The sequence below is a fragment of the Simochromis diagramma genome, unplaced genomic scaffold, assembly GCF_900408965.1.
Source record: "Simochromis diagramma unplaced genomic scaffold, fSimDia1.1 OVJJ01000026.1, whole genome shotgun sequence".
Lineage (NCBI taxonomy): Eukaryota > Metazoa > Chordata > Actinopteri > Cichliformes > Cichlidae > Simochromis > Simochromis diagramma.
In genome coordinates, this window is record NW_024386985.1 from 3041714 (window position 1) to 3067581 (window position 25868).

General features: G+C 40.1%; 1 long non-coding RNA gene across 2 annotated transcripts in view; it reads left to right on the plus strand.

Moving 5' to 3' along the window:
• The window catches only part of LOC120738920, a 48473-nt gene that overhangs the window by 5590 nt on the left and 17015 nt on the right, over window positions 1-25868 (plus strand). For both annotated transcript variants that reach the window (XR_005697079.1, XR_005697078.1), the window contains exon 3: window positions 3520-3600. This is a non-coding gene — a long non-coding RNA (uncharacterized LOC120738920). The remainder of the gene's footprint in view (window positions 1-3519; window positions 3601-25868) is intronic.

Here is a 25868-nt window from a genome sequence, read left to right on the forward strand (position 1 = left end):
CTAAACAGAATTTTAAAAAGTGAAATACTTTTATTTGAATCTGCTCAGCATATTACAGCCTGTAGAGCCCCTGGAGCACAATTATACTTAAAGTTACTTATCATAATTGCCAACTTTGTTATGTACCCAGGAATATTAAGCATGTTTACATCACTAAATTGTGTTTTACTTGTTTAAAGTGAAAGCGGTGATCTTTCAGTATATAATTCAATCTACTGGTTCTAGCAATAGAGAGGAAAGGTTTACAATAATGCTGAATTATGTGCTGTGTTTCATGCTACAATCAGTGATGTTACTGATTGACTGCTTCACATTGGGGAGGTATGAGAAGTGGGGTGGGGGGGTTTAGCTGAGTAGATCTGACGTAGAACTGGATCCAAAGTAATCTGCTAGTGCCTTTTGTTTTAAATGTTTTGTTATTATGTTCAATGGGAATTAATTTTTTTAAAATGCAAGTTATGTTAAAGTGAATCCTTAGTGTTAATTCAAATGTGTTTAAGTATGCAAACAGATTATTTTGAAAGGGCTTGGGTTAGTTGGTTTTCCATTTGGTTCACACAGAAAATATCTTCTCGCTGGCTGACATTTTAATGCAGACGTTCATGGTCCTCAGAGGATGCACGTCACCCGACTTTAGGAGACAAATATCATAGCAACACCAGCACAGTGGTGCAGGTGGCAGCACTGTCACGTCACAATAACAAGTTTTTTGTTGTGGAGTGGGAATGGTTGTTTGTCTGCATGTGTTGACCCTTGACAGACTGGCAGCCTATGCAGGCGGTACTCTTTCACCCACTGAGGGTGGGATAGGCTCTAGCCCACCCATAACTATGGCTGGATAAAAAGTTATGAAAGGGGATGTGTTTAATCTTAATATTTGTGCATTTGGTATATTTATGGTCCATATCTTTTAAACTAGAATACATATATTTTGTCTCCATAAACTATTCCATGAACTGCCTTTAAAATCTCTTGCTGTTGGTGTTTTTATGTCGATGTACATGAAAAAAAATTGAAAATTCAATTCCAGGAATAAAAAGCAATGCATTAAATTCCATGACTGTGCTGTGTGAACAGTCCTCTGTATATTGCAGTTACCCTAGTTTTGATCAAAAAGAGTTAATGTATCACTTTAGCATACACTGCCCACCGAGAAGCATGATGGCTCTGTGGTTTGACATATATTTCATTGTTTGGCCTCAGAATGATAACGCTGATGTATTTTACAATGGACTTTTGCTTTGATTTAAAACACCAAAAAAGCATACCACTCTCATCTGCACTCCAATGGCCTGGAATTGGCAAGAAAAAAGCTATTTAACTAAAGAGAATATATGCATCAAATGAAAAGCAGATGAAAAAATATGCAATTATGTTCCTGATTGGGTTAAGTATTTCTCTGCCAGCACATGCCAGCTACCACTAGAACCTTTCCCAAATGGTCTGCTTCCAGGCTTGGGCGAAGCCCCAGAAAACATCACATCAGAATGGTGCCATCTCGCTGTTTCCTCTGATCCATGGCCAGTGTGTCTCCCCATTCCTCTCTCCTCTTTGCTACGCTCAGCCCCTCTCTGCGTCCCAGATAATGGAGCTCAGCTTCTGTCTGCCAAAGGGTCCGTAGCTGCCCGGGAGTAATGACCTGAGGGGGTACTTTGTGACAACCAGGGTATAATAATGCCTGCAGCTACGGACAAAGCAGACCCCGGGGGTCAATTTTTAAATACTTTTATGTTTTTCATCGAGGATAAGAGTCATCTATTTTTATTGCAGGCTATATACAATATGTACACAGCAGAAACAACACATTTATTCCAACCAAGGGAAGCACAGTGTGTTTAATGTTGTTCATTTCAACAAAATGTAGTTAAGTTTTGATAGAACGACATAGTTGTGAGCTAGCTTTATTGATGAAACATCATCCACTATTCAAGAGTTTATCTGGCACATGTCTGTAGGCCACAGTGCTTCAGATCAAAATAGTGTTATTGAGGTGCGCAAGGGAATATGGAATCACCTGCGAATGAAAGGCTTCTCCTAATGGGTTAATTGTAACAAAAGCTCGGGGTCTTGCCCCATTGAACAGAAGAGGATTGTGGAGCACAGACCTGTGGAAATGATGTCAAGCAATGTGTTGCCTGCTTTGCCCTGAAGGGCCAGAGTTTGTCTGTCAGCAGTTAAATGCTTACCTCCTACCCCTCCCCTAACACTCAACAATCAATTTACCTCCTCGGGGTCTATGAACCCAAAGATTTGACCTTGCAGACTCAAGCTTTGTTTCCTCCCTCATCTCTCACACTTCAAAGAGTTCTTATTATAAAATAAAGAAAGGGGAGTTTGAAGTTAGGCCTCATTCAGTAGGCTAGTAGGTGAATTTTCTGTTGCCAAAACCACAGGAGGAAACTTGATAAAGGTAATTTTCAATTGATCTCTAGTTTCATGCCAGCCTTTATTCCTAGAATTGAACTCTGAGTTGTTTTATTTCAGTTATTAAAATTAAGTGCTTAAAGGAAAGCCAGGTAGGGTGGGAAATACTGTTTTTGTATTCTATAAATATTTAACTTGTTTGCTTACAAAGGAGAGCCGCACTACATGTTTCCAGCTAGAAGCAGGTAGAAACCTATAATGTGGCTCTCTTAATGTTAATTATCTAGTGTTAATGTAGTGTAGCAGCTCTAAAAGTAACTAGTTTTTAAAATGTATAAATCTACAACTTGCAATAAAAAACGGGTAAATCATTATTACTTGGACTTTGAGGTGCTTTTACACTGTCTCTGTTTCCACTCTTTATGCTAAGCCAAGCTAACTGGATGATAGCTGTGTGTTCATTAACTGTGTGAAAAAGATGGACAAAGTTTTTGGTCAAGCGCCTTAAACACGCATTCTCTCTAATGGCCAGCAGGAGGCGACACCTCAGATAGCAACGATGTCCAGCTGTATAGAAATCTATTGGAAGGTGTCCATGGGCTCCCTTCATCTGTGGCCACAGCAGACACTTTCCTGATCAGTTTATAATCTAAAACAGTAGTTTCTCATTTTACTGAATACAAAATGATCTGCATTTTGTTAATTATGATCCCAATTTGAGTCCAAAACAACGTTAAAGGAACGTTTACTTTTAGGGCTGACCTGAAGCTATGCTAAGCCAAGCTGCATACCTCACGGAAAAGATTGGAAACCATATCAATTCTTAAACCTCAGCAATAAAATTCAAACGTGTATTCTCCAAATGTCAAAGTATTTATGACTGTTACATAAAAAAGTTAATTCAGTAGAATTTGATTAAGAGTCAGCAGTGGCATTGTTGGTTTTGTTAATTTGTTTACTTTTAATCATCAGCAGAACATGCGCGCCAGTGCCTCTGCATGCTTCTGCAGTAACAGATTATACGTCTTCATTTTGGATAGTTTTCCATGTGTCTTATGGCCAGTATTCATTTCAGTAAAGTAAACCGTAGTTTTAGTTTTAAGTTTAGTTTATAGTTAATTATAACAACTTTGATTCACACTTTTGTTTTGGCAGGTTGTGCGTGCCAGCAGAAACCATTCATGAAAGATGCACCCCTGAGGCTTACAGAGGTACACTCCATCATCTGCTAAGCAGGTAACTACTGTATATTTTATAGAAGAACAAAGCCAGCTCCTGATGAATGACTGTGCTATAGGTAATGAGCTTTTTACCTAGAAACAAATGTTTCGCGCTCAAAAATGTATCAAAACTGAAAATCAGGTTTTAGTGTTTATATGTTGTACAGTTGATTTACTTTTATGTTTATGGGTGCACAGCCTGGAGATGCCTCTGTGTCAATCAAAGACTTCAAGTCCCAAGATTTATTCAGTCCCCCTCCCATTTGTATAGTAACCAATGGAGGGAGTACACACCCAGCAAGGTGCTAGCTAATTGGGCATACTGAGAATAGAAAAAAAAGAGGAAAATAAGCACCTTCTACTGTTATGTGACATTTATTGAAAGTGCTGATGGATCAGCACAAAGCTTTCTTCAAGGTGTTCGAGAAGAGCTTTGTAGTGAAGCATCATCTGTTTCATGAGATAATTTTTATGTCTTTTTTTTTTTTTTTTTTTTTTTTTTTTTTTTTGCTTTTCAGTTTAATGCGTTTTAGTTCTGCAGCATAGAGGTACAAAATAGCGAGCAAGGAGATATGATTCACTATGCCAAGCTCATGGGATCATTAGTACAAAACCTGACTCCAAATTAAGCTCCCACTTAGACCGACAAAAATGCTGCTTTCTAAGAACCCAGTTATGCATAAAATTACATCCAGGAAAACATTTAGTAGGAGACAGTTAAACTTTCTGGAGTGCCGGCATTAAAATGCTCAAAGTTTGCCATGTAATACCCCTTAGCTGAACACTAGAGAATAGCTAGTCTGGTTCTGATTTGTTCTTTACTTTCCTATTTTTGTTCCCTTTAGGGCCATTATAACTAAAATAATAAATGTCTAATAATGGCATTAAAATTCAATGAGATGAAGACTTATTCTGTTCAAACAACAATCTATATGAGCCTATGTAATTTTAGACACTTAATACAATAAAAGCTATGAGTACAGGCAGTGAATTTAAAGCTAACAAATATCATACATGACTGATAATTATGGAAAAATGCATCAGAACTTCCACCCTGTTTGAATGCAGCATTTGATGCATGCACTAGTGAATTTGTGATCTGCGGATAATCTCTATGCTAAGCTAAAGAAGCACCAGTCTGTCTTGATAAGATTATTTTTTAAAACATTAAACTGTTTCATTAACATGACTTACTTTATGACTGTATGCTGATTTTGGTTATTGGCTGCAATACCGCAGAATGAAATCAATAGCTAATAGTCAAACCATATAAACTCTTCTCTCTGACTCACTGAAGGATATCATACAGTACAACGATTTCACATTTTATTTTGGTCTTTTAAGGATGGTTCTCTGGCACTTGTGTCAAAGCTCGTCTTGTTTTTCACGGCTGCGCTAACCATCAAGAATAAAACTGCATAGTTTGTGCTGGTGGAGTTTTCTTTTGCTGAGGGGGAGACAGAGCGGTTGAGGATGTATACACGTGGGGGAAGAGCTGCAGTAATAGAACTCAGCTGGAGTAGGTTACTTGAGGGAATGCTTCAGGAGCGGGAACAGAGCCAAAAGAGCGAGGAAACATACTTCACTTTATTGATTTTGTCGATCGTCTTAAATGAGGGGCACTCCAGGCCAAGGGCTCACCTCTGCATTTTCTGTGTGTGTGCCTGCTGTGTGGTGGACAACGTGCAGAGGTTATGGGAGATGGGAATTATGTATGTTTTTATGTTAATGTATGGGGAAAGGCTTTTTGTGCACGAGGGAGACGGAGAGAGCTCCAGCATCACGTATACAATGTGAACCTTTTGTTGTTACCTCATAAATTTCCATGTTGTCGTATCAGCCATTGAGGCTATTGTTTCAGTCACGTGCATCTGGAAGTCCTCAATGAGCTAGCTTGTCTGTGAAAAGTCCTGCACCGCCCCTCCACAGATCATGACCTTTTACTTTACACTAGAGATACACGCTACTATTGTGACTTATTCATCAACTGTGACTTGGTTATAAATGGCTTTTTAAGGCAAATATTGATTAAGTCAAGTGTAACATCACTTGGCTTAAAGCAAATGTCCATAAGCAATTATAGCTGATAGTCTCTTTTCCATTTTTGCCTTGGCTGACATGCTCATCTGTTTTATATTCCCATATGTCCTGTCAGGTGGGACAGGATTCCTTTCCTGTACAGTCGGTGTCAATTGTTATTCAATAACCAGAACCCTGAAGTTTTACCACAGACCTCAAAGGCACATTCCCTGTAATAGAGTCACTCAAGTTTCAACAGTGCGTACTTTCTACAGAGTTTTCTCTGCAATAATCATGAACATCTAGTATTAGTTGTGTTATTCTGTATTTTACGTAAGTTTTCTGTTGACTATGAATTTAGATTTTGGTTTAGGATATTTTTTTTTTCTCTAAGTGCACCTTGAAAAATGAGAGAAAATAACGAAATGAGAAAAGATGTACTCCTCCTCCCAAAAAATGTGTTTATTTTTTAATAGAATCAATTGCAGACCTTGATGTCAGGAGACTGTTTTTAGCTGATATTGGTTTATGACGTCTCAGTTACTACTGCCAGTATTCAAGAGGAAACCTGAAATTTCCAGCACATAAAAAACTTTTCAGTAAAGTTTTGTGTGTAACATTAACACCTTTCTAATGCAAACCAAATGCACATTTATATTTATATCGGGCACAAAGTATCATTTAAAGGTAAGCATTTATTATTTTGTATTCTTTGAGTAAGAAACCTAAAACAATAAATAGATTCCTTAGTTCAGTACTGGCCTAAAACAGTTCTGAAACAATCATAACAGTCATCTTCCATTACACTTGAAACACTGCTGCTCTGACAGTGATTTAATCATCGTTTATCAAAGTTTTACAGCATTAGATGTTAAAAAACTGTCGGATTTTTTTAATGGCTAATCACGTGAATCTTTAGTTTCTGCCTTTAAACACACTGCAGTCGTTTCCATTAGCTAGTGTAGTTTATTTTAGCACATCACAGTTTTTTTTTTTTTAAATCTCAACACAATTAAACAACTCTGCTGACAACCCTTTCTTTTTGTGGGTTGCCTACAATTACTCTTTCTGTTGAGTCGTGCTTTGTAGTTACACTTTGGTGCTACGCAGACACCTTTACACTGTTGTTTGTTGCCACTGTTGTAGATCATGACATATTTTATAGGGTGGATGTTTGGTGTGTTTTTTCCTAACAGCTCAGTTTGCCTGAAGTGTCTTTGTGTGATCTGAATGTTATTTCTGAATGTCTAACAGTTTAGCTACACTCGGGGAATTTATATGATTTTACAAGGTGCATCCTCTTGTTCTTATCCCCCAAATCATCTTCATCTGCGCATCTGTTATAAACTACCTAAGCATGCTTATCTTTTCTCCCTCTCATTTCATTACACAAAATCCCAAAGAAACCACTGGGCGGGATCAGTTAGTCCCAGCCAGCTCTGTGGTTTTCTTGTTCTTTATTAAAGTGTAATCAAACATCGGTTTAAGTGGAAAATAAATATCCAGATCTAATAAGCTGCTCAGCCGGATCATGTAAATGCAAATTTTCAAGCTGGTTCCTATCCGTCCCACTGAGGGGAGAACAAGCCACAGCAATCGCCTCCTCCACCCTCGATTGTAAATCAAGGAAAATAATGGCTGGATAATGACCGGTTTGCGGTCCCAAGCAGATTGAATGATAACAAACCTCGCATGTTGCACGCAGCTTTTCATTTAACATCCTATCATGGGGAAAGCCGGCGAACAGCTTGGTGTGGCTCATTAAAGGGGTTGTTGATGCCTTGTAAATTTTGTGGAGCAAGGGGTTGAAAATTCACAGGACAAACTTCCTGATAGGGTAAGACAGGGTTTATTCCCCACCCATAGGGGCCTCCTGCGCCGTCGCAGGGAGCCGGATGATCTGAGAGGACCGGTGAGCCGCCGACTGCATTGCAGTTGTCTGTTTTCTAATGTGAAGGAGTAAGAGTGTGAATGAAAAGAGACGAATACCCACTTAGACAAGCACTAAATAATAGACATATAAATTGCTTCGCTTTCCTGTTTGGGGAGATGCTGATTTAGCTGCTAATTGGTGACAGAAACTGTCAAATGGGTGGCAGATAGTGATTGTGGTGGCTTCTGTCAGGATTAGGTGAGAGGGAAGAAAAAGCGTGCTTTCTTCTGGTGAAGGCAAAGACAATATGACGGCAGTCCCCTCCCTTCTCTTGTCTGATATTTACCCAAAACACATTAAACAGATAAAGAAGAGAAAAGAAACAATAAGCTCGGGATTATGGACCCTGTCTCTTGCCTTCGTCTTGTGCTCTCATGTCTTCCCTTTTTTCTCTCCTCTAAGCTGTCTCTGTGATTGATTAACGTGTTTGTTTGAAGAAATTTTGAATGTTTGCTTGCACAGTGAAACACACAGACATACAAATACGCGCCGAATTTGCTCAGACGCTCGCACGCACAGAGACAATGAACTGGCTGTAAGCAGAGAGACGGCGAAAGAGACGGATAAAGACTGACTGACTGATCTCTCGAGGGCATCTTCTTCTAACCCTGCCTTGACTCTCCTCCCTTTTCTCTGGAGCATTAAAATGAACAGTAATTAGGCTTTGATACTCTGGCAAATGAACAGTAATTAGAGTGTGCTACTGTGGATCCTCTGCCTGAGCTGCTCATTGAATATTCACACCATTATTGAACGTTAAGATTAGCTTGCCGCTGTCATGCACAAACAGTGTGGCATGGCAACGGCCCTTTGCAGATGGTGTTAGGGGGATGGTGGAGGCAGTGTGTGTGCGTAGACAGGTCGCCCAAGCCTGGCGGACCCTCAGAGGGGATTTTCTGGTTATTAGATCCTTGCCAGATCATGGGCCAATTATAAAGAAAACTGTCAGTCAAGGCAAAGTGGCTATGTGATTAGCGGAAAAGGACAAAATCAGGTGAGGAGTGTGAATCTTTCTGGAGGCAGCTTTGATTTGCTAATAAGAGGGAGAGGGAAAGGACCGGGGCAGGGTCCCCAGCTGTAGTCCTGCTTTGCTCTCTTCATTTTCACTGTGACCTTCTTAGCACTGCTGGTCTAATCTGCGCTGCAGAGAAGACATAAAGAATGGCTCTCGAGGGGGTTTTCTGGGTCCAGGCTCTGAATGAGGCACAAGGGGGTTAGCCACCAAAAATGAGAGCAGTACCCCCTACTCCCAACCACAGGGACATGAGTAATCAAATAGTTCCTTTAGGATGACAAGGGACAAATACTTCCTAATTACCCTAATAGTTTTAAAGACTTTTTACTCTTGATAAAAAAAAAAAAAAACGAAAAAAAACACACTTAAAGCGATGCCACTGAGAGAAGGAGGAGTGAAGGGATAAGAGGAGGGAGGGAGAATCGCTTGCCTCTGAGAGCATCCTCAGCAGGCAGGAGCTCTGTCCGTTCCTCTTCCTAATTTCTAAAAGCACGACAGTGTATCCTAATTTAGCGGCTGGTGACCAGGGCTGACATTGAGGGGCGTGGTATGGCCTCCCCCCCCCCGGCCATGGTTTCTGGCTGGGGAGAAGCAAACGCAGAGGGGAGACAGGCAGCACAGTGCCAGCGCTATAATGAAGCGCGGGAGACAGCAGGCCTGACAGCTCTGGCAGGTGATGCATGGGGCCCATGCTAATTCTTCAGCAAGCCAGTGATGGATCCTGAAATCTTGACCACACATCCCATTAGCCCCTGTCTGTGACAGGAGAATAAAGATATTAAAAAATCCGGGAGAAGTTGAGAGAAAGGGGTGCAGGGGGATTTGGAGTGGGATGTGGACAGCCAGTCAAAGGACCTTACGCAAACCTCCAAGTCCTCTGCAATATTTTCAGCAGCAAAGTTATTGATGACTTAACCTCTGGGGTGCAGGTTATGGGTGATGGATACTGTGCATCCTCAGCATGGAACAGCAGAGGATAACAAGGTAGACAGTGAATCACCTGCCCACAGCTGATAAAAATAGAATATGACATGTTCTACAGCGTATACACTGCATTATTCCACTGTAAATTCTAAAGAGATGAGTGAACTGGGCTTTCCTGTAAATAGATTAGTTCATTGAATTGGTTTTCTATGGGCTCAGCTGTTCTGCGCATCCCTACTGCTCTGGCTTTTGCATCTTAGCACTATGAATGCATGGACTGTTTATTAGGCTGTCCCTGCCAACTCCTCTGCGACCTCCCATCCCCTCAAGAGTAAAAAAGACTAAGGAATAAAAAGCAAAGGAGGGCGTAGAACTCCTCAGCTATCAAGCGCTCAGGTGTGTTTACCATATATCTTTTATGTTCCTGTGCCAGAAAGGGCTAATATTTGTGACAAGTTTTGTATGAAATATAAATGACTCAGTCTTGATACAAATAGGAAAACTGGTAGCGAGGCGAGCCGAGTCGCAGCCAGGCCACGAGAATCCTTCCCATTTCTCGGGGTTGACAAATAGCACAGAGGAAGTTCCAGGGGAAACTGAGAGGTTACTGTGACAGACAAGGAGCACAATTATCACACCATGATGAAAGAGCCATGGCGAGCGCGCGTCGCACCGTTAATTACCGTCCTTTTTCCACCAGCCTCTAATGTGAGGAAAAACACGCGATGACAAGTGTGTAAAAGAGCAAGCACTAAATTACTGTCAGGAAAAATAAACGGAGGATCGCGCGGCCCGCACAGTGATTTACGGGGGCAATTAGTCACCGCCCCACGGAGATGCTGAGGACAGCAGTGCGGCGGGAGTGTGTCAGGGAGAGAGAGTGTGAGAGACACCCCTACGCTCCACCCACACTTCTAAAAAATAGGATGAGAACTAGGAGAATGTTCTCTGTGCTCTTGGCTGAGTGACCTTTGTCTGGCGGAGGGCCGTTATCCAACTTTTTGCTGGTTATAAAGAAGTTCCGAAATAAATGATCAAGCAAACAACGGCGCTGTGAACATCATCCTACTTCAAATCAGTGCCACGTTGTCATATGTGTATGTATCATAATAGAATAAAAGAAGTAACATGAGTGGGTGATATGGAGCCAATTTAGGTCACCGTTACTTGTTTTATGCTGAAGTAGGTTGATTATGACACAGGTGTAAGACAAGCTAAAGCAGTGTCTGTCATTACACTATCAGTAGAATACAGGCTTTTGTCTATGTCGAATGTGTCAGCGTACTTGAAATGCTAAACGTCTGAAATGAGCTAACCCCCCCACACGCTCTACCATCAAACATCAAATGGGCTCTAATTGTTTCTAAACGTGACACAAGTTAAGATACTTCAGTTTAAAGCCCGCCATCGCGTCTCAAAAGTGACGCTTGATTCCTTGTCTCGTCTCTTCGAGCAGCTTCTAAGACAGGAGGTCGCATCCCAGTCGTCACATGTCCCTCATATTTCATGCTCAGCTATGAAGCGAGCCTTTCATCACGTATTAAAATACCTGCTGTACTTTTAAGGAAGTAAGACCACTGGGAATATGCCCGACTGAGCGGAGAGCCCATTGATTAGTAATGGCCGATGACAGATAGTGTCACATCATCTTTGTTAATTTCACTCATTCGGAGGCATTGAACAAACATGGCGTGCTGTTTTTTTCCCCCCCCCTCTTTCTTTCTCTGAGAGAAATTTCTAAAATGATAGCCTATTGTTGAATAATTTTGAAGCCCCTATTAGAAAATTGTCACACTGTGTGATATCTTACAGACGTGTGATGAAATAAAGTAAAGATGGAGCGGGGGTGGGATGATGCAGTGGAAGTTTGTCTTAATATATCCATCACAGCCAGCTAAAGACAATTATAGTTGAGCACTTTAAAGAAAACCCTCAGACGCAGGCTCTTGACTTGCTAAGCTTCTGAAGCTTTCTCTTTGCGTAATGCTAACGCTTGATGCTAACATGACAAAATGTGTTGGAGGATATTGGCAGTTTAATCTGCCTTGTCATGCTCGTATACATATTTAGACTGAGCATTTGCACGTGTATTGTAGGACAATAATAACACTGCCAGTAAGCTGAGTGTTATGAGCAGCGTGATAGGAAGTGTGTGTATAGAGAGGGGGGAGCAGGGGGATGCATTCTCCCGGCCATACAAATCCAGTAGAGGCTAGTGAGTGGGCTTGCTAGGTTGAGCCACATTTCCAGGTCAGTGGCCTTAAGCATGCTTGGTTACAGCTGCCTTGCCCATTCCTATTGGCAAAGGTGCCATAAGACAAGGTTGTGAGGGGCCATAAGTGGTGAGGAGGAAGCAGTGGAGAAGCTAACCAGGAGAGGACCATATGCATGTCCAGTGGACTGCTTCCCTCAGGCTTTCTTTCTCCATCTCTCTCTCTCTCTCTCTCCCCCCACATCCCTCACTTGACTGCACTATCCACTTCTTTGCCAGGGCTATATAAGTGCCAGGACATCAGACTTCCTCAAGCTGTCAGCCTTGCTTTTCCCCAGAACAACACAATTTGAGACTGGAGGAGAGTAAGAAAAAAATCGCTGGAGAAGCTAGAGAGGAATAAGATTGGAAAAATGCTCCATTCTGTTTTTGCTTCAGCCAGTTCCACGGCCAATTAAAGGCCATCACGATCAGCCATCATTGCCGTGGACCTTTATGTTTGACTCAGGATATTTTCACTTTGGAAACTACTGTCTTATAATTTTAAAGATAATTTTAATCTCATTTTATTATTTTATTTTATTATAGTTACTTAATAATTTCACACTTGTAGATTTAATTGGACAGGACAGAACTTTCTGTACCTTTCAATTTAGTTTAAGTATATTTGAAAATAAAATTCGGAAAATTCTTAATTGCTCTGTTGTCTCTAAACTGTAGACATATAGCTCAACTTAACAGCTGGTTAGCTCAGCTTAGCATTAATAAATGGCTTTCCTCTGCGTGACAGTAAGAAATAATGTGTCAGTTACTGAGCTTTAGTAGCGCTGGTAGAGGGATTTCAACTTAGTGTTTTCGGTTTCAAGTGTTTGAGCAAAGCTAAGCTAAGCTAACTGTCAAGAAACCTAGCAAAAGAGTGAAATGCTTTCCTTAGAGAAGCTTTTTTTTTTTTTAGTTATTCATGGTAGCAATTTGCAGCCATAATGTTGTACACGTATACATGTTGCTAAATACAACATTTTTACAACATGTTTAAAATACTGCATACATGTAAAGCAGAGCGTATTTGCATCATAAAAGGGAATTAACCTTTTTTTCTCTCACTGCACAAACCTCTGTACACTCTCAAATAAAACCCACATGAGGAATTTATTAATGTTAATTATCAACAAATTAATTTACCGCCGCTTCTGCAGTCTTTGTATTATGTTTTTCTTGTTTATCATAAGAAGCTATTTTAAAATGTATTGGTGATTTTTGTTATTATTCATAAAAGAGATGCAAGTGTGAAAACAGACTTTTTCCATCTTTATGGCTTCCAGTGTTCTGTGAAAGCAGGCTTTGAAATTAGACTCACTAACTGGCAATGAAATAACAGACAGCCAAGAAGAAGAGGAGTTAAAAAAATAGGGCTTATGAATCAATATGGGCAATGGGGGAAGGCCAAATGTAATAAATAATACAATAACAAGCCTAACTAATGAGCTGTTGTGAGGGTGCAGTTCACAGAGTAGTCCCTTTGTATGAATCCCTGCTAATAATCTTGGGGAGCCAGCGGATGATGAAGTGTTGCCATAAGGCAACACCTGTGCAATTAAAGCAGCGGATTCTTTTGCACGTAACATTAATTTCAGCCCTTTATAAAGGCCCGATGAGCACACTAATAATCTAGTCTACTTGACTCCATGTCTAGCTGAAACAGAGCATCTAATTAGGTAAAGGTAATTAATTAGAGATAAACGGAGCTAATCAGAGCCCGTTAGCACTCCCACTTTCTTGGCATTAAGACACAGAGCCTCCTGCTCTCTCATTGGCTGCCCTGTCATGTGCTCAGTGAACATGAAAAAGATATGTTTTTAATAGAGGCTCTCTGATCTTACGGTGAACTAGTCTGCTCCCTTAAGATCAAGACTATGTTGCTTCTCAGATGATCTTTTTATTCCCAAAAGTTAGTGATAGATTATCGTTTTGTCAAATGTAACGCTGTTGTTCTGAATGAACTATTTGGATAGTTAGAAAGTGTCCAGCTGGGTTTGGTTTCATTGTATTAGTTAAAGTCAAAGAACGGCGTGATTAGCATGAATTCAATCGTCAGCATCAGCATCATGTAAGCATGCATGCATGACTTTTAATGGGGCAAACATACACACATACATACAGACTCACATACTTTGTAAAATAGCACTATTTTAACATATAAAAAGAATGGCTTCTTTAAAAATATCAATGGTATGGTAGAATTTCAGACCTAAAACGAGAATCCCCCTTGTGGCTTAGCCTACAACCTCTAACAAGAAATCATATTACAGATACATGAATATGATCTTGTTGGCTTTACGCCAATGTTTCATAAGGAAACATTAAGCCCCAGACAGCAAACATCCAACTTCCCATGATTTCTGTTCTAATTTTCATATGAAAGGTGAAGCGGGGAACCCTGGATGGAACAGATCCTTCCGTGTTGCACTGATGCAACAGCAGCATGAAGAGCCTGCGCTTCCACTCGTGTACCTATCATGTCCAATTTTTTTCCAATAGATATTCCAGTCTTTGCATATGTGCAAGTACTGTTTGAAAATGGAAATTTAATGGTTATTGTAATGAATGTTGACTTAACAGATCAGAAAGGCAGGAGGGAAGGAAATGCGAGCGAACCTGAGAGGAGAGGTTTGTTTAGATGCTCGAGTGTCGTTGGGTTTCATGAGGAGGAATGATTTGGGGGAAACATGATTATTTTTTCCCTCTGCTTTTCCTTGTACACAGGGGAGTCGTCTGCTACAAGAAGGCAGGGCGCTCCCTCGACACGCATCATTAGAAGGTTTTTTACAAGCGACAAGCAGGCTATTTGGCTGTCATTGGGATTGTTTGAAGAGAATATGTTTCTGCACCGTACTCCAGGGAGCCCCACATCAGGAAAAAAGTAGATCACCCTTGAGCACTTGACATTGCTGTTATGCATTTGTCAATATTAAGGCTAAGAGGTTGGGCCACTGTGTGTAAATTGGGAGTTTGGTGCATTTGCTTGCCTCAAATGTGAGCTGACCTTTAACCTAGCGTGTCACTCATTCGCTAACCTTGTTTCTACTAATTGCTACATTCAGCCTCTGCGGTTATACTCAATTATTCAGTTATTCAAAATATACTAGGCAGTTTTAACGAGGTTCCTTATCCGCTAACACGAGTGCAACATGGATATTTGTTCATGTTTTTAGCTTATTAGTAATTACTGAACACAATATGACTTCATTACGTTGTCTCAAACTTTCTGGACGCACTGTAGCCAAAGCAACAACAGAAAAAGAGGCGTGTTAAAAGATGACCTGCAAAGAACAGCAGCGAAAAGTAAAGCAGCAAATTGTGATGAACTGTCATATTCTGATCGTGGCCCATAATGCAACCATCACTGGTCCAAAGTGCAGGGTGTGTGTAGCGTTTCCAATTGAAATGAGTCAGAGTGTAGGCATAGAGATCTTCATTATATCGTTTCCCCAAGGGCTGAGGCCAGCGCTTCTGCTGGAAAAGAGGGAGACGAGTGCATCCTCGCTGCTCTCCAAAGACAGGGACAAGTAACAGTTTGGTTTCAGCACCAATCTCTAAATGGCTTTTCAAAAGCAAAGAGAGGCTAACACAGTGGGGAGATATTTGTGTCGGTTTCTGCGATTCTGGTTCATTTGTCTGCTCTTCACCACGGGCGAAACAGGCGAACATGGCACGCGGGGTCACATCTGATTCCCTATCGGAGACGAGATGGTGAGAGGACGGCAGGAGTGCGAGGCGGCGTTGCAGCACTCCGCTGTGTCCAAAACTATCTGCATCAGTGGTGCTGATTGTGAGGCACCCGCTGGCGCTGTTTAGATAGTTTGACTACATCAAGCTCCCTTCCAGACGGCTCTTACTGGTGCGATTAGAGGAGGGTGAAGATGAAAGGTGTTCGGTGTATTTTTAAAATTGTTGATTTTCCGTGTAATGATAGCTCGTGCAATTAAGCACTGGCTCCGGGCTCTGCATGTCCTTGTGAAAAAAAATCTCAATTATTTGTGTGGGTGTACGCGTGTGTGTGTAAGTGAGAATGAATGTGTGCGGGCATGTGTGCGCCTATGCTTCAGACAGATTTTCTACATTGATGTTAGATTTTTAATATTATGCACCAAACAGATTTTTCCATTAGTACGCCGAAGATGTGACTACTTGCTCGATAAGTGATGTGGATTGATTTAGTGTGTTAATGTATTTGATTAAATTTGCGCTTATAATCTTGGGATGTTCTTATAAGTGCGCGAAAAGCCTTTTGAAATTTAGATTAACAGAAAAAATACGCACATTGTAACATCTATAAATTAAGTTGTTGTTCAGTTTTTCCTCATGTTATTCAGATCCCAAAAGTGTGAACATGTTGTAAACATGTAGAAACAGAGCCAACAGCGGGGTTCTCATATTATTTATTGAAATGAACTCGCCTGACAGCAAATGTTTCCTCTTGGATTGAGACATAAGCCAGCATTTTCTTTGTCTTGTTGTGCATAGGTTTTCACGGTATAGATGACAGAACATTTTGTGTTTGTGGGTGTGTACGCATGCAGCGATGAGGGGCTGGGGTGGAGCTAACCTGTAGGGGAGATTGTCAAAAGGGCTAAATTTGCCATGAGAGTAATTGTGCTGTTCCATGACATTCACTTCTGCTAAATGTAATCACTTTAAATAATGTCAGTGACATCTTGTGAAGTATTTGGTGGAAGAAAAGGCACTATGTAGGGCAGGCATCTAAGTGTGTGATCCCGACTGTCTGTGCGTTATCTTCTCTTTCATTAGAGATGAACAGCCGCGGGTCGGATGGGTGGTGGGCGGGAGGGGGTCAGGGAGTGTGTGTGTGTGTGTGTGGATTCAGAGGGTGGGCAGTGGGCACAGGAGGGGGTGGCTTCACTGGAGATGGTAAATAGGATTATAAAGAGGACCCTAGTGTTGCCTAGAAGACAAAAGTGACTGATGATTAGCTTAATATTTGTTACACAATGCAACACTGGCTGAACATTGTGAACATTTATTGCTAGTGCCAGGCACTTTCAGCAAGCATTTCATCACACCCAACTCTGGCCCTGTGAAATCTCTTGTAATTTTACAAACAGTCAGCGTGTTCGAGAAGTAGAAAAAAGGGAGAGAACATGTTATAGGCGGCTGCCTGATGTGCCTTCTATACCTTGAGGCATGGTGCTGGAAAATTCAGCGTGAACTTTCGACACTTAAATGCTAAAATGCGACTGATTTGAGATGATAATAGGCGCCCTAATAGAAGCTGATCCTTTGCAATGGCTTGGAGTCTTATAGCACACAGCTGTAATGCAATGTGAGTCGACAGTTAGGGGAAAAAAATGGAGAAAGGCACAGATAGTGAAAGATAACACAACGCATAACCCTCCTTGCTGGCTGAGAGGGAAACATGTCTTGTGGTGCCCTGCTATGTATCAGGGTCGGTCGGAGGTAGCAGCAGATTGGAGAGGGAGCAGGAGACGGGGCAGGAGACAGTAAGTGGAGTTGGCAGAGTGAGGATCCAGGCAAGAGGGCTTGACGGTGTAAGAACGGAGCTGACCCCTCAGCCCTCCAAGATCCACAAATGGATGGAGGCGTTGGACGGGACAGGCCTGGAGTCAGAGACCTGCTCAAGGTTGACAAGAGTCAGGGTCAACCTTCAGCGAGCCCGGCTGTAAACAAGTTGCTGGAAGAAACCTAAAGGGCTCAAAGCATGAGTACTTCCATGGTAATATTTCACTTATTGCCAGGCTGAATTGGCCTTAAATATTTGAGGACTGCCTCAAACGAAAAACTCCTCTAAGTGCACCATGCCAGTGTTTGCTTCAGCTATAGCCACAGAAATTATGTTGTGTATGCACTTTAGTTCCACTTCACTGCAAGGGATCTTAAATGTTTGGTTCACCTAAAAATAGGAACATATTTTCAACATTCACAATATCTCCCATACCCAGGCTTCAAAAAAGAAAAAAAGGCCCTACTCCATCCTAAATGGAATAAAAGTGCAAATTTCTTTCTAGAAATTTCTTGACGTTTCGTGAAACGTATGTCTTCCTAATAAATTCAACTTTTAGTTTTTAATACTGATATAAACATAAACAAATGTCTTTTACTCTGCATTGATGTGGAGGCAGACAGCCTGCCCAAAAAACCTCTAAATTTCCTCTGACATTATTTCCTAAACTATTATCCTTATCCTAACTTATCCTAAATCTATTAGTGTGTCTTATTTACAGCTAAACACAATAAACTTTTTGCTTTTCACAGTAGTCAAAAGAGCAATGCAAGTATTGATTTGCTTGATTTCCCACTTAAAATAAGCATCTGCTTGCCTATAAATTGTGATTTTTCCCTCTTTTATGCACTCCAGCTTAGTGGTGACTACTGAAATAGCTTTATTTAAAGCTGTAATATTGTGAGAATTCAAACAGGAGTACAGAGTCCCATTTGTTAAGGATTGGTTAAAGTATTCAAAGAGTCTGCTGCTTGTATGCAATATTGTAGGGTCTACCTTACAATACAAAGTATCTTGAGGTGAAGGTTGTTATGATTTGGCGCTGTATAAATAAAATAAAGTTGAATTGAATTGTTGCCTTCTGTAGCTCAGTGATGATTTTTTTTTAAATTTATTACACAAGTTATAGAAGTAACAGAATATATATAGCTTTAAATGCAGATTACTTTGTGGTTTGATGAATTTTAAATTAGAGTACCTATATCATTGAGTAAAACTGGTGAACTGAGCTGAAACACTCTGAGTAAGGAGGAACAAGAAAAGTACAACCGAGAGAGAGAGAGACAAAGCTAGATTGTGTTAGTTGACTTAGCAGCAGGAAAGCTTCTCCACGTGAGCACATTTACATGAGACTGACCATCCTGACCAGCAATAAACTGAAAGAAGGTCATGGGACCAGGCTCAGTTATTGTGGAGATAAATGGGGTTGTCTTCTGACCATAGAATAATGTGTTTAAAAAAATAAACTTCTGCTGTGCATTCTTCATCTTCTCATCAGCGCACAGGGGTGACCACGTCCCAGGCAGACAGACAGTTTGTCAAGAGTTTTAATTAGTAATGGGGGATCTCCAGGGTATGAGGAGTCAGGGTGGAGGAGGAGGTATGTATAAAAATATGCATATATGAAAATCTTCTTCCTTTTAATGAAAACTGCTGTTTGCTGATTGTGAACAATACAGTATTTCAGAAGTTTAAAGGCATCCTTCCCGCGCTGTGGATATTAACGCACAGACATACAGTATCTTGCCTACTCAAAGACGCAGAAGCCGGCAGCAGCGACACGCGTGCTTGCATTATTATTATTTCTGATGCATTTAATATCCTCGGTTTAAGCTTTGAAGACAATCTTTGGGGAATATTGAATCTAACCATTCTCTTTTGCCCTGGATTCCTCTCTCAGACAAAACTTTGTTAATTAGCCCCATACCTATAGGCAGAGTTTTCCTATTCTGACTTTCCCTCATATTATTAAAGATGCTGCTGACTCTTCCCACCATGCGTCTTCCTCCTCCTCCTCTGTTGTCTTGTTATCTGAAAGTGCCATTGGCATTTCTTTTCTTTTTTCTTTTTTTTTTTTTTTTGCATGCAAATTTGGGCCAAGCAGTTTTCCAGCACCCTCCCATACCATTAATGGTTGTGGCCCACGGTTGGCTCTTCGTGCCAGTTAAAGCATTCAGCTGCTGTCTCCTTAAGGCCCTCTTAGCCCAGTCCACACTTGTGATATCTTGTTAGGAGTTATCTAGCAGCCTTGTTCTGGAATAGTTCAAAGACTTCACAAATCCAGCTGTCAAACCAAAGTTAGGCATGGGACCTTTTAGAATGTATTTTAGAAATCGATAGGGCTTCCTGAGTCTGCCACCGCCTCATTTTTCTTAACTCCTTATTTTATAAAGTTGCTACTAATTCCTTTACAATCTGAATTCATTTTGCTGATACCTTTTTGGCCTAAAATATTAAAAAAGTTCAGTTTTCCACTCAGATAATATGCATTAAGATTGTATTAGAATATATAATCCAGATTACAGGAACTAAATGATATTATCAATAACTTTTAGCTCTTAACTTCAGATTAAAAAAATATACATTTAATGTATCATCATTCACTCTAAAAATTGGAACTCGACAAAGTCTTTCTTTGAAATAGATTATAAAACAATGGATTTTGGGGAATTTTTGGGACTTCAAGCACGATGTGAGAAACAGTGGCTCTGTTTAGGTGGATGTAAGAGTACATTAAAGTTTCCTGAGCACTTCCCACTAACAGTAAGAGAATAAAAGTAATCTAATTGGTATCGTTTCAGACAATATATGTTAGTGTTTTTCAAACTTTAATCAACTATAGAAACTGGTTGGACCACATAAAGCCACATTTGAAATCAAATCTACAGGTATTAAACCACCATGTTGACACCAAACTATTGTCTTTGGCCAAAAATGGCAACAGTTTGGATGCAAAAAGGTCCCATCTGGATATGAGTTATTGTATCCATTTCTGGTCCAGTCATCCTGTCCCTTAAAAACCAGGAAACATTGATTGGAATGAAAAAAGAAAATGTTTAATACACGAAAATACAAGAAAGAGGAAAGACACCAAGCAGATGGCAAGACCACGTCACAGTACATGCAAGCTGTAACATGTGGAATGGACATCTAACCATTCATCTAACCTTATTTAACACAGATTATTTGAATATCACTCAAAACTTTATTTAGAACCCATTATTATGGTTATTAGCCACCAAACAACAATGGCAGACCAACTAAGGCTGAGTATTGAGTTAAAGTACAATCCACCCAAAATTAATGCTAATATAGTCACATAAATTACACCGTAGAACTGCATTGTCATATTGGAGCGGTAAGCTAACAGTATGTGAAGGAAAAATTCGGCAGCTTTATTGTTATAAATAATTTTCTATCTTCAGTTTCAAGTACAAAATGCATTCGATGTTTCTAAAGCATAAGACCACAGCTTTATGTGGAGCGGAATAAGAAGCCCAAATAAACAGATGATTATTAAGTAACAGGCGCAGCGATGTGACAGATAACAAATTAATTTGTTCGTGAATTTATCACCGCTAATATAGGAGCCAAACATTTATTTTTCTTAGAACAGCAAAGGCAACTTTGCAGACTCATGAGGACGATTTTAATGAAGGAAATCCATCCTGTTTGCAGAGTACACTTGCACAGCATTTCTTGCTTGCATAGTAAGAACCTTGCACTCAGCTATAAGCATAACATTACTAATGACATACTTTTATTATGATTCAAACTATTAAAAGCACTGCTGCAGATAAGCTGGATGAACACCCACACTTACAAAATAGTTGTATTTTGTATTTTGAATAATTATATTTCTTGAGCTTTGATTTGCCTCTGACTTTAAGAATACGAAGCGATAACCTCCAGCTATGTGATTCACACTAAAGAACTGCTTTACATTGCCAAGGGGCCAATGCGTTCTCCTCCATCACACAAACGGATGTTATTCACAACAATATGCAAAGTGTTATCACCTGGGACGCTCAAAAGGAAGTAGACTTCGGCATTAAATCACTGGAAAGTCATTATTCAAAGAAGGTCTATATTTTTGTTTTCATAGCACACTAAAACACATGATTTATCTACACTGAATTTGTAATGTGGTATTACATATGAGAATGATGGGATCGTTGTATTTCACATTGAAGTAATTTACCACATATGTGAGCGGCTGCATGTTTTCAAGCTGTATGAGGGGATATTTTATGTTTGAGTCTGTTGTGTCCGTCTAATAAAAAGTCAAAAGTCTCTGTTCCTCACAGCTCTGAAAAATGTAGACCTTTTAAATCCAGCTTTGCCTCAATGGCTCCATGTATCACTTTGCAAAGTGCTGGTCAGATTTGTCCTGAGGCACTTGTGTGCAGAAGAGATGTACTTTGTAACCCTTGATCCAGACATATACAAGGAGAAGCAGAGGGGAGAGCCATGTTTGAATGAGCCATTTCTTCTGATGCTGCACCCAGAAAGGCTTTAACAATGCAGTAAAGCTTAATGACAGGGCCCTCTGAACAGCGCCATCATCACAAGTAGTAAAACTATGCAGATGGTGGCTGATGATCAGCGCTGCCTTAACAGAATACAAATGACCGCAGTCCAACAGAGTGAACTGCACATCCCGTTAGGACAAAGGCACGGTAATGGTCGCCTCTGGGATAATACGTAGCCTGCTGCTCTAGGTGATTTTATTGAAACAAACTTTTCATTTGTGCAAAGTTATTAAAGTTATTTGCAGAAAGCTGCAAAACTGACAGTGTGCTCATGTTGCCCATTAAATCCCATATGAAGGGTAAGTGTGATCCCATTGTATGTGCTATATCTGTTAATACAGCTGGATATTTACTGAGGCAATTCAGGTTAAGTACCTAAGATACACAGCAGCGTCCCAGCTGGGATTCCAACCTTCTGGTCACAAGCCTGGTCTTTTAAATATCCTTGCTAATTGGGCTGTGGGTAGATTTCCAAAACTGTTCAAGACACCAGCTCTCCCCTGGTTACCACTGCTAGACAGAAACTTTGATCACACTACTCTGTTACAAGCGCATTCTCTTAAAAATGTGAGTAAAAGCATATGAAGCCTTTAACAGTAGTTAACATGGCCTTTAATAAGAAGGTTTTATACCGAGAGAGAATTATATTTCATTAATTTTCCCTACAGTTTTTATTTCCCAAAGATTTCCATCACATCAAATCTCATTTAATGACTTGATGTGATGTGATCTAATTTTTCTGCTATGTCCTTACCCATTAGTTAGCTGCGTATCTATACTTTATGTATGTATGGCTGTAGTTCACTCTGTAATCAGTGGAATCTGTAGTTCCAAGAATTCACATAAAATGCAAAGGCATGACAGAAAATAGTTCAGATCTGTGCATATTGTATATATACTGTGCACATGAGGTAGAAAGGAGATGGCTAGAAGAGCATATCTGCATTGGTAAATAACTCCAGAGAACATTTTTTAATAACTGAGATTTGGAAATGAGTGACAAAATCTAATTGATAATATAAGCTAAGAAAATAAATGATTTCATTACACCAAAAAGACATTTGTATAAAGAAATAAAAATCCAAAACACTTCAAATTCCAGGAGTCTCTGTCAGCAGCATCATAGGCGTGTTTATAATTCATGGTATAATGCAGCAACTGTGTTGGGAATGGAGGAAAGAGCAACATTTCTCTAAGCAAAATCAGAAATCTGAAACCACACCTGGGGGGGGGGAGAGATGTATTACCGACCTCCGGGAGGGCCTGATGAAAGCATGAACAAAAGCATCAGTATAGACTGAACACCGAGCAAGCACGGACTTCTAGTCTGGAAATTTGGCCCACTCTATTCTTTTCCAAAAAGTAGATGTGAATTTATAAGAGGGAAAAGTAGCTAGTTATGTAAAATTATAGGAATCTGTTTGAAGGTGTCTGAGACTAAAGTAAAACTTTTTTGGACCCATGAATGAATCATACAGGCCTGCATAATCCCTTTACCGCCATAATTACAAGCATTAAGCATTGAGGTGGTGTTTTCCTTCAGCAGGAACTGTTGGTCATGGTGGTGTAGCTTGCATCATTGATTTTGTAGTGATTAGGGAAGAAATGTGTAAATTTAGATCTGATAATATATTTGTTTGCAAGCAAAGAATTTTTTTTCAAATGTGATTTAGGAATTGTTTCTGGAATATGATTAAAATCTTGCTTTGCTGGATTCAAAGGAATCAGTGGCAGCATGGAAACTAATAAATATTAAAAACTGGAAGCTCTTTGTTGACTTTGGGAGTGAAATTATTTTTATGGGACTTAATTTTAGTATATATAGGATGGGTAAGCGCAACATTATTTTCTAATTGTCATTCATTATTACAAATATCATAAGAAAGTGTGACCACAACTATAAAAGCTGAAGTTTTGACAGTTTGCTGGTCTGGAGCATTCAGGCGTGTGTTAACACAACACCAAGGAGGAAAGACATCAAAACATCTGGAAAGGCTTGTAATTATGAATTATAGAAAATATTGATAGTCCATCATTCTGCAGTGAAAAAGATTATTCACAAGTGAAAAACAGTGCATGAGTGGATCTCCCAGCAAATTCACCCCAAGGTCAGACCATGCAATGCTTGTAGAAGCTGCAGAAAATCCAAGAGCTACATCTCAAAAGCTTCAGTTTGCATGTTAAATGTTAAAGTTCATGACAGTACAATTAGAAAAAGATTAAATGTGTATAGCTTGTTTGGAAGAGTTACCGGAAGAAGACATTTTCTCTTTAACAAAAAAACAAAAACATGGCAGCATAGCTTAGTTTTTTGAACAAACTGCAAGGATTCTGGAACAATGTCCTTTAGACCAGCGGTCCCCAACCCCCGGGCCTCGGACCGGTACCGGTCCGTGAGTCGTTTGGTACTGGGCTGCGAGAGTTGAGGCTCAGGTGTGAAATGTATGGTTTTCAGGGTTTTTATCGGTTTTCAGTGTTATTTTTTTTATCGTTAACTCTGTTTTCCTGGGTCTTTTCACGTGTGTTATGAATAAATCTTCTTTTTTTCGGTACCGGTACTAGTTTTATTTTGTTGTATTTATCCGCGACACCTTAAAGGCCGGTCCGTGGCGCAAAAAAGGTTGGGGACCGCTGCTTTAGACAGAGAAGACCAACGTGCAGATGTTTTTACGTGACACAAAGTGCTGTCTTTGGAGAAAACCAAATATAGCATCTTAGCACAAACACCTCATATATGGAAGAAAAGAATGAAGGCGCTGCAATGGCCCAGTCCAAGTTCAGACCTCAACCCACCTTAGACGCTTTGGTGGGACCTTAAGAGCTATTATCTACAAGCTGCTCAGTCACGGAGTGTACATATTCTTTGACAGGAATGCATAGATGTTACAATTACATTCCATCTTTTCATAGCACAGCATTTTTTTCACACAGGACAATAGATGACAGCTCTTTGCAAGAGGTTCTTCTCATGTGTTGCCACAGACGTTTCTGCCCCCTGTGATTGATAAATACAGCATTTTGAGTGAGTTTTAAGGTGGCATGTATAAAATGTTGATTTAATTTGTCAGGTTGTTGATGACAACCTAGGCTTTGTTGTTTAGTTGTCAGCACAGATTAGTGAAAAAATCTTGAAACACACTGAACCCCACAGTAGTACTCAAATGAGTTCAAATCTTTCCGTTAATGTGTACGTACTTGTATATAATTAACAACCAGCAATCGGAAGTTAAAGGTATCACCAGTCTTTACACCATGTGAGATTGGCCAGTTGTCACTCATCAGATTAAACCAAAAGCATGTCTCCTGTCATATTTTGTCAGTGTAATATTCCTTGGATGATTGGGCTTGCATGGTTTTAGTGTGTGACAAACCCTGACAAAAGCAAGTGGCACAAATAGGTCACTATATTTTTACAGCTATAGTTCATTACCGTAAATGAAGTAATGACTGATAAATAAAGCTGATATCCTCTTTTTTTTCAAAGCTATAATGACAATAAGAAGACGGCAATGAAATAATGCATCTCACTAATAAGATCTCTGATTTAGACGAGTATTGGTTTGTGTATTTGTATTGAATGTGAAGCAGACAATAACTAAACTAATCTAGTTTGTAATAATCGCAGTGCAGCTTAAAATTTCAAATAGAGACTGTCTGGTACCGGGAGGTTGCTGCTGGCAACTCAGCTTTTGTTGTGTAATTTATGTAACAAACAATTTCTCCATCCTGCATAAACACAACATACTGCCAGACGCTACACGATCTGACTGCTAAATCATTGCGCAAACTGCTCCCATGATGGCTTCTGCACAGCTTAAAGTGGGTTTGAGGTTGAATTACTGAGCTGAAAATGTTTGGGTGTGGAAAGTAGGTTTAGGGGACTGTATGTAACCCCTTTATGCCAACCACTAACACACTTACATATACGGCTGTCTCATTCATACTGTAGATTAAATCATGTTGAGGTATGTCATGCAGCATTAGATTAACCTTTAACCTCTGAATCTTGACTGAACTGTGCATAATTGGTTGGTCAGCTCCTTCGCTAATTAGTGTGGCATTAATGTGTGCCGCCTTGGGCTAGCGTAGAGTTGCAGGGGGTGTATGGGG